The sequence below is a fragment of the Typopeltis vanoorti genome, chromosome 13 (assembly GCF_054136105.1).
Source record: "Typopeltis vanoorti isolate ZY-2024b chromosome 13, IOZ_Tvanoo_1.0, whole genome shotgun sequence".
Classification (NCBI taxonomy): Eukaryota; Metazoa; Arthropoda; class Arachnida; order Uropygi; family Thelyphonidae; genus Typopeltis; species Typopeltis vanoorti.
Window position 1 is genome coordinate 78,487,880 of NC_143561.1, and position 16,030 is coordinate 78,503,909.

At 35.6% G+C, this 16,030-nt stretch overlaps 1 protein-coding gene across 5 annotated transcripts in view; it reads right to left on the reverse strand.

Moving 5' to 3' along the window:
• mRpL9 (mitochondrial ribosomal protein L9) overlaps nucleotides 1–11,852 on the reverse strand; it is a 172,915-nt gene extending 161,063 nt beyond the window's left edge. For 2 of the 5 annotated variants that reach the window (XM_090403244.1, XM_090403249.1), the window contains exon 1: nucleotides 11,470–11,599. The gene's annotated coding sequence lies outside the window, so the exon portion shown is untranslated. Of the gene's footprint in view, nucleotides 1–10,711; nucleotides 10,956–11,148; nucleotides 11,278–11,469; nucleotides 11,600–11,631 lie in introns of those variants that run through there. The other 3 variants (XM_090403245.1, XM_090403246.1, XM_090403247.1) reach the window with 3 other exon arrangements.
• Between the last annotated feature and the right edge of the window lie 4,178 nt (nucleotides 11,853–16,030).

A 16,030-nucleotide genomic window follows, 5' to 3' on the forward strand; every position in this document is an offset into this window, starting at 1 on the left:
CCGATTTCATGAAGTATTTTCCTTAAAGTTTCTCTTTTCCAAGGAAAATTATTTTTTCTTTAAGCATAGGAATCAATTTTGGAACAGTTGGCACTCTTTTCTCAACCACGTAAAATTCGTGAATAGTTCTTCTTATAACATCTACATCAAAATCATTCAAAACTACGGTTTCAATGGTTTTCTTTCTCTGGCGCTTTTTTTTTTTTAGGAGATTTAAATTTTGGCTTACCTTCACCTTTTGATTCCCTACAAATTCTTTTAACAGTCAACCCCGATACGCCTGTAATTGTACTTGCATGTTTTATGTGCTGACATTCTGCGAAAAAGAATCGCAGAATGTCAGCACATTATTCAATTGCAAGAGCTACTGAAACGTTTAACAAAAGAACTGGTTGACTGCACTGGATCCATCATACAAATTAATAATAAAAAAAAATGCAAAAAAGCAACAACAAAAATCAAGCTAGTACTAGTACAGCGACAGACAAGAAAGCACATGATTTCGCATGTTGGCGACCAATTCGTACATCCTTCATTTCTTTCTCCCCTTCAGCATGAATCGACTATTCTTGGCAAAATGCCAAGGAGAGATCTACAAACAGTGGGCGAACTATAGCAAAAAGCTCAAAGTATTACTTCAATGATGAAAAACATGCTAACAAATAAAGATAGAGAGATTATTATTATCCATCTTTATAACGATATATTTTGGTCACCATCTTGACTACAGTGCACTGATTTGGTCACCTGTGTTTCTTGAGAATCGTGAAGTGGTGGAGAGGATCCAGAGACAAGTGACCAAACTAGTCAGAAGGCTGGCTACCTATGAGGATAGACTGAAGGTGTATGGGTTGCAAAGTTCAGCTGATACATAGAAAACAGGAGAGGAGACATGACAGAAACTTAAGTTATTAAATGGATTCTGTAAGATTGGCACAAAAGAAATTTTTCAGTATATGACAAACAGAGAGAGAGAGAGAGAGAAAAAACTAAAGATCACCCTTAGAAGCTGTGTACAAATGTGGTTAATAAGGGTGTGTAGACTAGAATGCATGGATTGCCAGAAGCAGATGTGAGTGGCATGACAGTGAATGAGTTTAAGGAGAAGAATGATAGAAATTGCATATAAAGGTTAGCATGGATCTCCCACAATGAGTCTTGCAACTTCATGGAGATATTATTATTATTATTATTATATAGCTATATTTTCATTTTTAATTTGTATTCCACACTTTTCTATTTCATTTTCTTCATTTATTATTTCATCCTACACTAAATTAAATTAGGTGGGACTTAGCAAGTAAATTATCTTATTACTTTGGTTATTTTAATTTCTTCAGTCTGTCCTTGTTATGTATTTATTACAGAACTGTTATCTGTGTATGTATATATTCTTGATTAGTTCTAAAATTTGTTTCTGGTAATTTTCTTATTTTTATGGTTATTATGTCTTTTATAACTGTATTCTATCAAATGTTTTAGTTAACTCAATAAAACACAAAGAGATTTATTGTATTCTAATGATTTCTCTAATATCTGCTTTAATATAAATATTCCATCTATTGTTGATCTATGTTTTCTAAATCATTGCTGCATATCAGGTAATTCAATCAAATTATTTTTGTACGTGATTTTATGTGCAAAGCAGATATATTACTGTAGGTCTCTGGATTCATATTTTCTCCTTTCTTAAAGATTGGTATCATTAGGTTCTTTTGTCAGTCATTCATTTGATATCTTTCTTGCTTTACATACTGTATATTTAGAATATTGCATAACACTTTTGCTAATTCCCCTTCATATTTTAACAATTCATTTTGTATCTTATCTATCCCAACTATTTTCTATTTTTTAGATGAAAGTTTGTTCAATATCTCTTTCTGTTAATTTCAAAATTTACACTATTCTCTTCAATAAACATAATTAACTTTAATTATATTATCAACGCTTTCTATTCACTTTCTATTTATCCAATCCAATATTTGTTAGGTTTATACTTTCATTTAATTATTTTTTTCTGAGTTTGTATTATTCATCAGATTCTTCAAGTACCATAATAAAAGCATATTCTAATTCCTTAGAGTAGATATCTGTTTAATTTTCCTTCTTAGAACTTCTTAGACTTTAAGGAAGAACTTCTTAGACCCTAACTCCATTACAATGCAAGAAACAGTTGCTTTTAGAGATGGACTGGTTCTGTCACAATGATATGAAAAAATGTTTTTGCAACTGAATTGGTTCTCTTATACTGTTCTACAAAAAAACCTACATTGCTGAATGCTGACTGATCAGACCCCCAAGAAATCACTGTTTTGGGACTGAAACTGCTTACACAGAGGCTGAATGCAGAATGAGTAAATTCTTTACACAAGATACAGAAATATATATATGTGTACTAGAGGGCTCTGATACCTATGCCGCCCAATCCCTCAAGTTCCAGACTGGTAGGCTGGTTCTCCTTGAATTCTGATCTCGAATTTTGAAGACTCAAAAGGGGGTTCACTCATTAGAGCATGCAAATGATATAAACAAAATGGAAAAAGTGATCCTTGCTGGAGATTTAAACAGCAGAGTAGGAAATGAATCCCACAAGGCATATAGAAATGTTTTGGAAATATTTAGAGGAAAGGACAACGTTATTAATAATGTAAGTACTGCCAGATTTCTGATCAGAATATGGGCTAGTCATTACTAACACTACGTTTCAATATAAAGATGTGCATAAGTTTACATGAAGAGAAAACAACACAAGAAATAAGAAAAGCCTCACTGGCATTGTTATTGTTGATAGCAATACCTTCATGCTGGTTTAGGATACATGACTGTACAGAGAGGATTTGAAACTGGAAGTGTTCATCACTTAGTTTTATGTAATATCATATGAAAAAGAACAATATGCAAGAAAGTTTTAAGAATAAAGTTCAGCAACTTTTACAAGTAAACTGTACACTCAACTATATAAACATTATCCCAGAAAAAATGAAACAGTTTGAAAACAAGAACCAAACCTTGGAGTCTCAGTGGCAAATCTGAAGAAAACATTGACTGAGTCATCTAGAGAAGCATGTGGTGAGGTTGCCTGCACAGATAGAAAAATAAGAATGCCATGCACAAGAAGTTAAAGAAGCACTCCTGGAAAAGAAGAAAGCATATTGAAAGTTCCTAGCAAATAAGTGAGCAGATGTCCTAAAAGAATGTGGTGAAAAAGTCTAAACGAACCTTATAGGAAGATATCAACAATACAGATCATAAATACCAGGAAGATGGCAAAATGTTCTGGGGCTATTGAAAAGCTTAGAAATTTAGGAAAGAATACTCTGAAAGGAATCATTTATGATAAAGTGAGATGAAAACCAAAGATAAAGTTATGCTAGATGTCTGGAACAATGATTTTAAAAAACTTACACAAAGCAAACAGTGACAAAACAGCAATAGGAAATATTTAACAGGAATGCAAACTAGAGTACATATCAATACCTGAGGTAGAAAAGGTATGAAAAGCCCGATATTTGAAAGGTGGGTGGAGTAGACTATATTCGACCAGAAATGCTCATATAGAAATATAAAAGTTCTGCAGTGGCTACACTGAATTCAGAAGGCTTGGTCAGCAGGTCAAAGTCCACATGATTGAAGTAGAGTTCTCATTGTTTCCATCTATAAAAAAGGAAATAAAGCTGAATGTGGCAAATTACAGAGGAATTTCTTAACTATATGTTCCAAGTATGATTCATGCAAGCAACCTGAGAAGAGCCTGAGAAAAATGGTTGAAGAGAAACTTGGAGAACAAACTGGGTTTAGGCCAAATAGAGGTTATCAAGATCAGATTTTCACTTTATGACAAATAGCTGAGAAATCTTGGGACTATAACAAAGATCTGTGCTGAACTTTTGTAGATGTGGTATGAGAGTGTGTCGTAGATGTTTTATGAGCTAGAAATGTGAGATGTCGGAAGTTAATGCTTAAAGCCATCTAACTGAAAGTATTGTAGTGAATCAAGTTCAGGGTTTAAACGATAGTGAAAGAAATGTAAAAGAGTATAAATGAGGCAATTGAAAGTAGCAGAAAGATGGCACATGCAAAAGTTAAACCTATGGACTGTAAGATAATGAGTGTGATTGTTCTATAAAAGCTATTTGTTCCATGAGAGGTTTCTTTTCATTAACACGAAAAAAGTATTACTTCTTCCTTGTGTTTTTCATGCTAATTTAAAAAAAACAAACAATGACCATATGTAACAATGATGAAAGTGCAAATGACCTGGTAGATAGTGAAGAGCAGCGAGAAAGTAATTCAGGATATGAAAGCATAGTAGAAGATGAGGCAACTGCAAAGTGAAATGAAGAGAACAATATGTGCGGAAGGAAGAGGAAGACGGATATAAAATATGGCAGTGTCAAAGAGGTGTCCAATGATTCAAGAGTGAGTGACCATGTATGAGAATTCAATTATTATGGTAAATGAGAGATGCATAACATTTGCTTTCCAGGCGTAGATTCAGCAGATAGAAGCTAGATATGAGAAAGAAGCAAGCAAAAGAGTTCATAGTAGGCACAAATGATGTTGATGGCAACAAGGAGAATGTAAGGATGAATATCAGGAAATTGCTAACGAAAGTAAAAGATAAGCGTGTGATAGGAAAAGTAGTCAGCATGTTGCCCAGGTATGACAGTAATGAGCTCAGATGGTGAGTGTAGAGGATTATGAATGAGATGCTAGAAAGTAATTCTGCGAACGTGTGGCATGCATTTGAAGCATCGATGGAACTGTATAAAAGAGATGGGCTATATTTAAATGGATTTTGTATGAGTCAGCTGTAGAAACTGTTGCTGCAAGAGAACAATGACTGAAGTGCATGGAAGAACTGAGGAAGCAAGGGGTTGTAGTGGTGCTGTGGAAAAAGCAGATAAGTAGGGTAGCAGAGCTTGTGAATGCAGCAGTGAGGGACATGTGTGAAGAGAATGAAAGAGAAGGAACACAAACAGGAAAACAGGAGAAGTCAGGATGGATAGGGAGACAATGTGTGAGAAGAGTGAATGATGAATACAGGAGCAGATGAATGTGTGTCCAAGAAAGGATTATTATGACCAGGAATGTGGGAGAAACAAACAGGTCTAAGGAGAGGTGTGCAAGATTGATGATGACAGAGATGAGTGGCCAAAATGGGGGTATGGAGGAGATATCTCAGGAGTAGGGTTTTGGAGGATTGATATAGAAAAAGAAAATAAGTTACTATGTATGTTTACAAATGCCAGAAGTATCTGAAATAAAGGAAATGAAATTGTAGCATTAATAGAGTACATTCACCCAAATATTGTTAGAATAAGGCATGGTTGGATACAGATGACATTCTGATAGGAACAGAGATAGATGGATATGTTTTTCATGAGGATAAGCAGGGCAGAAGAGGAAAGGTAATGTTGTAGATGGTAGCAGACAAGTTATCAGCATCTCATGTGGAGATGAAAGAAGTGAACAGTGGCAATAGTTTAAAGTATATGCCATGATTTTTTTTTTTTTTTTAATGTTGGGCCCACACACACACAAGATGTTGGTTAATCAACCTATAGTACATTAGTACCGTATATGAGTAGTGCGTTGGGAAAGGACAAACTTGTTTACATTTGATTTTAAAATATCTGTATATTCTATTCCTTGATGGAATATTATCAGCACTGAGAAAGGATTAAAACTAATTTTAATGCTTCCAATATTTTGTCTCAGTCACAGAGACATCTTCAGGGATTAGAAAAAACTTTAACGACACACACACACACACACACACACACACACACACACACACACACACACACACACACACACACACACAAATACAATACAATGATAAGTAAAACAAGTGAGTGAAACTCAAGTCCTATCTAGGTGATGTGCTCTCTATGAGCGTTTGCAGGTGGCCTAGGATGTAAAGGGGGATCTTTGATAATTAATGTTTCCCAAATTTTGGGAAGTTTTATGCAACTGTATTTGTTTAAATTAGGATGATTCCTGAGTGCAAATGCAGATTCAAAAAAACAGTTGTTTTAGAATTTACTATGATGGAGCATGGTGGTTTTTTTTCCAGGAGATCCTGTGGTTGTACCCAAAACATGATCTGCAAGGCCAGATTAACCATAATTGTGACTGCAGGTGTATGACTTGTGTTCGTCTAACCAGATGGTTGCTGATCTGCCTGTCTGTCCAAAGTAAGCTGGCTTACAGGAACACGGTACTCTATATACTCCAGGCACTGAGAGAGAGAGGGAGGGTGCTGACCTTTGGTGGAATGGATAATAATTATTATTATTTTGCAACACCTCCAGGGAGTCCAAACACTCATCAAGGGAGAGCTTACTCCACAACTCTCTATCTTTACCACTCAATCCACCAACTACAACAAACCGGAACTACACCAACGCCATCTACTGCCTGCCACCACCACTAATATTTTCACAGACAATACAATTATCCATGCCCATGGCAGGATTCGAACCTGCAGCGTTTTGGCTAGAGAGTGGATATGCTAACCACTCGGCCGGATAAGGGTAGAAAGTTTACAGTAGGGCTTAAAGCTGTAGAGGTTGTACTTTTTAAGACAATAACATCAGACAACGTAACTAACATCCTCTTCCAGTCGTCACCTCCAAAAAGTAATTTATCTTCCAGACAACTCTCTGCCCTCCTTCAGAAAATTACGGAAAGAAAAAAGTATCGTCATCACCAGAGCTGATAAGGATAATGCCACAGTCATCCTTAATGCCTCCAAATATAATCAGAAAATGGATGTTATTCTCCATGATCATGCTACCTACATACCACTTGAACACGATCTCACAAAAACTCAAGTTAAAAAAATTAAAAAACTTAATTAAAAAAGTGTCTTCCTGGCCTCCTGACATAAAAAAACTCAATCTTTCAGTTCTTGTTCCTCCCCCCCCCCCAGATATACGGTCTACCTAAAATCCACAAACCTAATTCTCCCCTAAGACCTATAGTAGATGCCACTAATGCACCTTGCTACAAATTGTCAAAGAAGATAGCTAACTATCTAACTCCCCCTCCCTCACTGGTCTTACCACATCTTATGTAAAAAATTCTACCACTTTAAAGCTTAATTGAAAATCTCACTTTAAATAATACATATCATTCAGCTTTGACATCATCTCATTGTTTATCAATATTCCCCTAAATGACACCTTAACACTCTTAAAAACGTTTTTTCTTCTAATATCTTAGAGCTCTTTTCCTCTGCCATCAATTCTGGTTATTTTTCTTGGAAGAACAAAATCTACAAACAGATAGAGGGAACTGCCATTGGTTCCCCCCCTCACCAATTTTTACATGGAAAATTTTGAAAAACGAGCTATAGACTTTTCCCCCTCTTCTATTTGGCTAAGATATGTAGATGATGTGTTCTCTATTTGGCCTCATTTCCAGACACAGACTCCTTCCTCGGTCACCTCAATAGCCTATATCCAAGAATCCAGTTTACGATGGAAAAGGAAAATAACAATAGTTTACTCTTCCTAGACACCTTAGTAACATGCGTTCCTAATGGTAACCTTTCTTTCTCTGTATATAGAAAACCTACTCATACAGGCAGATACATTCACAAACTCCCACCCCCCCTCCCAACAATATGGCATTATTAAAACTATTTAACAATGCCCACAATCTTTGTTCCAGTGAAACCGCCCTTTCAACCGAACTCACATACACAGCACCTTCCCAATTCCCCATTTACCCAAGTTCCAAAGGAATGGAAAGAAGGCAAATTTTTTCCATTTCATAAAAGGAATGATAAGACTTATTTCAAATTATAGGCCAATCTGTTTGTCTGGAGTAGTAGTGAAGGTGTTAGAGAGGCTAGTAAGGACCAGGATTCAGAACTGGGTTCATGTCAATAAAATATAAAATTCTGTTTGAAGGACAGCATGGGTTTGCTAAAGGAATATCATGTTTTAGCTGTCTCACTTACTATAACAATGTGACAGGTGCACTGGACAAAGGGGGAGCATACATATTAGGATGTTTATATTTTGCTAAAGCCTTTGACTGATTGCCACATAACAAGCTGGGAATTAAACTGGAACACATGGTTGGATAGCAGATTAGTGCACTGGTTTGGATATTGGCTGTCTGACAGGTATCAGCAAGTTGTGTATGTGGGAGTGATATCCCAAAAGAGAAACCATCAGTGATGTGCCCCAAGGGTCTCTTTTAAGGCCACTGCTTTTAATTTATATGTAAATATTGGGGAGAACTTGAATGGTATATTCAGTTGTTTGAGGACAATGCAAAGTTGGGAAGAACTATGAGTACAATGGATGCTGCAGCCTTGCAAGTAGACTTTCTGAATGGGCAAATGATGAGGCTAGCAGTTCAAGAGCAGCAAAGTATATGGTTTTAAAGACTGGGAAGCATAAATGGAATGCAGAGTATAAGACCAGTGGATGCATCTTAGATGAGGTGGAGAAGACGAGGGATCTAAGGATGTTGGTGGATGAGGATCTGAAATTTCAGCGACATTTTGCTAAAATTGTGAGGGCAACATAGCATTATAACAATGATGATGAGAAGAACACTGACATGTAAGCGTAAGGATGTTATGAATCCACTGTATAAGACTTGATCAGACCACACATGGATTACTGTGCACAGATTTTGGTCACCAGGTTTTCAAAAGAATGAAGAGATGCTGGAATGGGTTCAGAGATGATTTGTTAAGGTGATTTCTGGTTTCTGGAATATAGAGTATGAAGGTAGATGGAAGGAAATGAAAATGCAAACAGTAGTCAAGTAGATAGAAGGACAAGGAGGACGTGTTCAAGACATAAGTTGGCAAGGAGTTATTACTGGATTAATGAGGATCAGGTTTTTCATAGAATGGGTGGAGAAAGGGGAAAAATAGGTCACCTGGAAGTTGTATAAGGAGGGTGTGAGCAAAGGGGGTGAAAAGAAGGTTTTTTGCATGGATATTTGTGGGTGGTTGGAATGCATTGTCTAGAAGTGTGATGAGCATGAAGACAGTGAATGCATTCAAGTCATGGTATCATGAGCGGTGTGTGTGTGTGTGTGTGTGTGTGTGTGAGTGTGAGAGAGAGAGAGAGAGAGAGAGAATCTCCTATAATGAGTCGCTGACTCCATAGAAGCCAAGATTTTATGATTATAACAATAATCATAAAAGATCTGGGGGAAAAAATATGACAAGATGGCTAAGAAAAGCTTTACTTTAGTTGTAAATCAGCAATTAAAATTGAAGATAATAGAGGAAGATGGTTTGATGTATAAACCAATGTAAGACAAGGGCACACATCCCCAATTTCATCTATCTAGATCACATTGAAAGAAATGTGGCATTAAATATTAGAATCAGAGATATCAAACTTTGCTCTTCACAGATGATGTTGAATTCCAAAAACACATCCCATATTAGTCTCCAGGTTTCTTTAACTAAATTAAATAACAGATGTAAAAATTGACATTTGAAAATCAACAATAAAAACACCAAATTATGAAAATAGCCAAGGTACATATGAAACTTCTCAATTAAAGAACCTGTAGAACAAATAAAATATTTCAACTAGCATAGTTTTTAATAAAGATGGCAAATTAACTATGGAAACAGACAACAAAGGAAGTAAAGGTATGGTTAAAAGCCAGTTGAATGAATTTATATGGAATAAGAGTAAAATTATCCAAAATACTAAACTAGCAGTATACAGCACAGCGTTCAAACTAGTTTAAAGTTATGGATCTGAAAGTTCGGTTAGAAATAATGCATCTGATCAAAGATTAAACATTGCAGATGAGAATTCTGAGAAAAATTAGAAGCCTGAACAGATGCCATCAATTACAGCATCATATTAAAAATGATTGTATTAGGAAGGAACCTGACACTGCTAGCATTCAAAAATGTGTGAGAGCAAGGCTAATGTAAGATGGTACAGTCATTTAAACAGAATTGTAGAGGGCATATTAGCAAAACTGGAAATTGATGCCAAGATAGCTGGGCAAAATGGCAGAGGAAGACCAAGATCTCGTTGGATTAATTCACTCTTAAGTGCCTTAGAAGACTAAAATGTTAGATATGACAATATTGGAGTTCTGACAAGTAATAAACTAATTTGGAGGAAAACTGTTAATAGGAGATTAGTAATAATGTGAACTTAATCATGTAGCACTATCACAGTACCCTGTGCACTCATGAAGGGTACATATCATGAAATTATGATATTCAAATTTATGAAATTCAAGATGTTTATTAGGAGAATGTAACTGCAATGAAATTAAACCTAAATAAATTCAGAGATCACTAATTAAAGAAGAACATTATCTGATAAATGAAGACTTATTTATTTCCCTTTGTTCATCTCAGTTTTGGCAATCTTTTAGAGCTCTGTCCCAGTATCCTAAAATTCAGTTCAGGATACCAAACGTTTCACATTAGATTGGCCACATTTTCATGATTACTCTACAAATACTGAATATCACTTTGAATGTTCTCTGCCATACAAAAAAAAAAAAAAAAAAAAAAAATTCAATGCTATTAATCAGTTAAGGCATAACTTATACGAACAAAATGCCTAAGAAAAAATGTATTTTAAGTGACAGTTCAAAGGAACAATTCTCATTCTTAAAATAATAATAAATATATATATATATTTTTTTTTTTTAAAGCAATTTGGTAGTGATAGTTCAAAAGCAGAATGCTCACTGAAGTGTTCAGCATTAATCACAGGAGAAGCAGTAACAGTTAAAGAAAATACTGCTGTGTGTAAAAAGAGTTCAAGTAAATCACTGACAGAATTTTTAGACAAAACACTTGGACAAATAAGAAAGTCAGCTGCACAAAAGCTATGCTTATGTGCAGTTGGCTTTTATCCTTAAAATCAGTTTCTAGTTTATGGATTGCATTTCTTCTATTTTCCAAGAACTCCTTAATGAAGAGTTCACATGTACATAAAGCACAAGATAATTGATGTCAGGCTTTATCATATCATATGGAAAACAAAAAAAAAAAAAAAAATTAAAGAGTGGAAGCCTATAAACAACAAAATGGTGTGGTTACAAACAAACATTTTTTTTTTTTTTTTTTTTTTTTTGATTTTCCAAAAACAAAATGCCTGATTTCGGTTAAGTTCGGTTCTGTACCTGTGCATACAAAATCCATTTGGAAATTTTATTAGATTACTTAAAAACAGCACAAATAAAGCATACTGTTGAAGATATCAGACAATTTTCCGGATATGAATTTTCAAAAAACAAGACCTCTAATCTGACTAAAATACATGGGAGAAAAATTTTGCTAAATTATACTTAAAAATAACTAATTCACAAAATAATAAATAAATAAATAATAATAATAAATAGAAAATTTTTAAAAATGCAAAGTTGAAAATAAGACATAAAACAATAATTTCAAATGTTCCGAATAATATAGCGAAATATAGTAATAAAGAACATTCGCATTACACCAAAATCAAAAAGAAGGCATGCTAATTGGACCGGCACCTTTCCAGATCAGAGTCACTTTAGAACTATTCGCGGCAAAGTAAAAGGAAGTTTAAAAACAGCAGTTAGCTAAGAAAGCAATTTAAATTATTAAAGGTACTGATAAATCACATTTCAATACACCTTTAGTTTTCCGTCTGCTATTTCACTCTCGTCATCCGTTTCCATCGTTATTCTTGTAAGTAAAACATATTTGCTCGCCTTAATGTGAAAAGTTTTTTGATTAATTAATTTGATTATTTGATTCTAATTAATTAATTTCATTAGAAAGCTAATTAATGCTATAATACATTAAAATCTCAAGGAGCATTCTTTAACTTAAGAAGATTTCATTAATATATAAACTGTCGTCGTCGTCTTCCGGTAGCATGTCAGTCGCTTCCGTCATTCTTAAACCAGTCCATTCCACGATGTCATTAAACCACTCTCTAGTTGGTCTTCCAAGTCTTCTCTTCCCCTCAACTTTCCCTTGTAATATAGTTTTTGTCAGGTGTCCAGAAGAACCACTCAGAAGATGTCCTGCAAATCTGGTCTTTCTTGCCATAATATTCTTGAGCAGTGTTCTTTCCATCCCAACTTGTCTTAAAACTTCTTGATTTGATATTCTCTCTGTATAGCTAATCTTTTCCATCTTCCCATAACATAACTTGCAATATTCCAAACTGTTGCTTTAACTATTCCAATTCTAACATCTATTTTAATATTCTTGTTTATTAAAATTCGCTTCATTTCCATAAATGCCGATTTAGCTGAAAACTATATACATATACTACCTAATCAAAAATATCCGGAAATCACTCCATATTATCTAAGTGCATACCTCAACAACGACCCGAGAGAAATAAACGGAAGCCCACCGACTTGCAGTATTCATTGACAAATTAACAGCACAATGGGTGGGCTGAAGCGCTCGCGATGTTTTCCTGTGTTGACGCTGTTTAATTTGCTTGGTTACTTTTAATATTGCTTCTTTTTTTCTTAAGGACTCCTGTGTAGCTCAGTGGAAATGGTGTCTTTCTTTCGAACAGCAGGCAGTGGATGCTTTGCCTTCATCATTTTCTACAGCTTTCAAACACGCCCGTGGCCACGTACCTTTTATTTCCTTGTATTGCAGTTCTTTCCCTTTAATTTTTTAATCGATATTTATTTCTGCATTTACTTGTCTGTTTGTTCCGTCTTAGTACTATAAGCGAGATAACATTTTAGATCTTTTAACTGATGAAACAAAGGTTGGTCGATTGGTAGAGCCTCTGCTACTAATGACTCGCAAAACGTTAAGCATGTTTGAGCGCGGTTAGCAGTTGGAAGGGATTCAATCGTTCGATGCTGCTGGCACACTCGCCCTCAATGAGTCTTTAGACTCCCTGGAGGTGTCACATAATAATAATTATTATTACAAAAACAGGAAAAACATTGCAAGAAGATGAAGACTTACTGAAGGCTTACTGAACCTAGGACACTCCTTCTCAAACACTTTACAGCTCTATTCACATTAAAAGAAAGTGATACCATTGAACGAAATAAATTCGTGTCCTATTTGCCTCGACTAACTGGAATGGAGGCTGAAGAGATTGATGCCCCATTATATTAGAATGCAAGAATACAATAAAGCATCTCCCAAGAGGAAAATCTCCAGGAGCAGATGGTCTAATAATCAGTGAATTACACAAAAGATATTTTCAAAAGTTTCAAATATGTTTATGAGGATAACTAAACAAATGTTAGAAACACAGGCAAAACCATAAAACTTCAACACTGGATTCATCACCTTAATACCAAAAGCTTCTGATCCAGAAAAACTTCTTCTTGCTCTGTGTGTTTTTCCTGCTTCCATTGCAGTCCACATGTTACATAGATACGACCCTCATCCGGCCCATTGCCGAGCCTGCCGCTGAGGGGAGGGGGGGGTGTTTATGACTGTAGCAGCGTGTTCACAGGGCCATTTTTTTGGGGGGGGGAACCCTGCTGTCCATGCCCAAGACCACTAACTTGGCTATGGCTGAGAAAGATCCTTAAGCTCCTCACGTCATCGACGGGAATCGAACCTAGGACACTCCTTCCCCAGTCATATGGTTGCGAAGCACATAACCACTAAGTTAACCATGTGGACTGCGTTCCAGAAAAACTGAAGGATATAAAAAATGGAAAGGTATATAAATATAAATCAGCTAATGCCTTTTATTCCCTTATAGGGAGTAGGCGAGGCCTTTATACCCTATCTAGCTTTTGCAGACTGAGTGGGCAGTTCAATCTCCACCAGTGGCCAAACAGCGATAGCTGGCCTATGTCCATCAGTAATTATAGCAGCCACCTATGAAGAGGCTGGCAAACAAGTGCTGCCATCTCTTGCTACCTAACCCTAAGAAGATATGTTACTGTCTGAAATTATGTGGGAACTACGGTCGATTTTCTTGAGTTTACGGGATAAAAAACCCGAGTTTCCTGGAGGAAACCCGTGCCAGAGATCGACTAACTCTGGAATCGGTCGAAGAAAGGCTTAGAAAAAGTTCGTCCAGTTGGCGACTAGACTTGAACTTAAGTCTGACTTCAAGCCAGCAAGCGCAGAGGACGCAAGCGCCACTTCTACTGAGCTACACAGGCCTCAATGGAAAGGTATAAATTATTAAAACAAAGAGTATAAAATAATTTCAAAAATCCTCACAAATAGAATACAGAGATTTCTTCACAACCTTGTATCGCTTAATACCACAACACATCTGAGATGTATATACGGATACTATCAACTGACCAACAGACCATGCATATTACTAAGTCTAGACATCGAAAGAGCTTTTGATAGAGTAAGCCATGAATACATGTTTGAAGTAATAAAAGAAATAGGATTTGGAGCAAATTTCAAGAATTGGTTTAAAATATTTTATGATGATGCAGAAAGCAGTGTAATCAGAAATAAAAACTCTCCCAGCCTATCCAAATCAACTGTTCTGCATGACAAGGTGACCCTCTCTCTCTCTCTCTCTCTCTCTCTCTCTCTCTCTCTATGGCCCTCTTTGTATTAGCACTTGAAACACTAATTATAGCAATAAACACAAATAAACATATTCAAGGAACAAATATTCATGGAGAAAGCGAAACATAATTGCTAGCTTATTCCAATGACATAACACCCACTCAAGAAAATGAAAAATCCATGGAGTTAACAATAAGAATATTGGACTCCTTTGCAAAGGCCTTAGCTCTTAGGGTGAACGTGGAGAAGTCTTGCTGTTCGGTGGTCGGAGACTAGAAAAAGGATCCTAAATACCGGTCGAAATATTGAGAAAAACTACTTGCCAGTATTACGAATACAAATTGGAGGCCAGAGCACTTAATTTAAATCAATGGAAAGAGTTGTATGAAGTCACATTAAAAAAAAAAAAATTAGTAATATACAAATAGACACCTTTCGGTGAAAACAAAGCTAGGATTTGCAATATGTACTTAGCTTCTCGATTGAGGTACAAAATACATCACATTCCATACCGCGGACAATGGGCAGAAAAAATTCACAAGCTGTTTGCGACATGCTTATCGGATTCACAATATGAACCAATGCGCCGTACAACACTTTTCCACTAATTAGAAGTTGGAAGTCTCGGTCTAGTTAATATACGACTTAAAAAATTGATAATCTAAACCATAACGGCAGTAAAAGCAGCTGATAAATCATACCACGGATATGCAATTGATTTTCTACAAAAGTGCCTTCCTTACAAAGTCATCAGCTTTCTTCCTTCCATCAAAAAAGACCATCAAGAATATTTAGTGAATGGCTGCAGGATAGTTTATAGAAGAAAATTACGGGGTTGAGAAGTTACTACATATCCAATCATCAGCAATATATGCTAATCTATCTAGAACCATATTCCCAATACCTCAAGCAATGACAATAAGTCCGTTCTATATATATATATATATATTTTTTTTTTATTTATTTATTTTTTTTTTTTTTTTTCAAAGTTCATCATGCATATTTGCCAACCAGTATGTGGGTTGTGACAAAAGGATTACCCTTCGATGGTCTTGCAAACTGTCAATTTTGTAAACAGCGAGAAACACTTTACCACATGATGATTTATTGTAAAAAAAAAAATCTGAAAAAAATCTGTTGTCTTGTGAAACAATGGATGCCACAAAATCAAGTAATAAATGAAAATCTAATATTTTGGCTAAACGAGAAAAACTTAAGTAAAAGTTAAGTTAAGTTAAATACAAAAATCATAATTATTATAACTATGTATACTATTTGGGCATACAGGTGTGACTATATATGTGACAGAAAAGGCAAAAAGTGAAAGTATCCAGTAGTAAGTAACTGAACAGGAGGTACCTACAGTATATATAAATACACACACATACATTGGTACGTTGAGATACGAGTGTCTCAACATACGAGTTTTTTGAGATACGAGCCGTCACTAGGTCGATTTTTTGCCTTGAGTTGCGAGCCAAAATTTGAGATACGAGCCTGCTTCGGTGACGTCACAACTACCACTCTGCTCAGATTCCCGAGTCTTGCGCT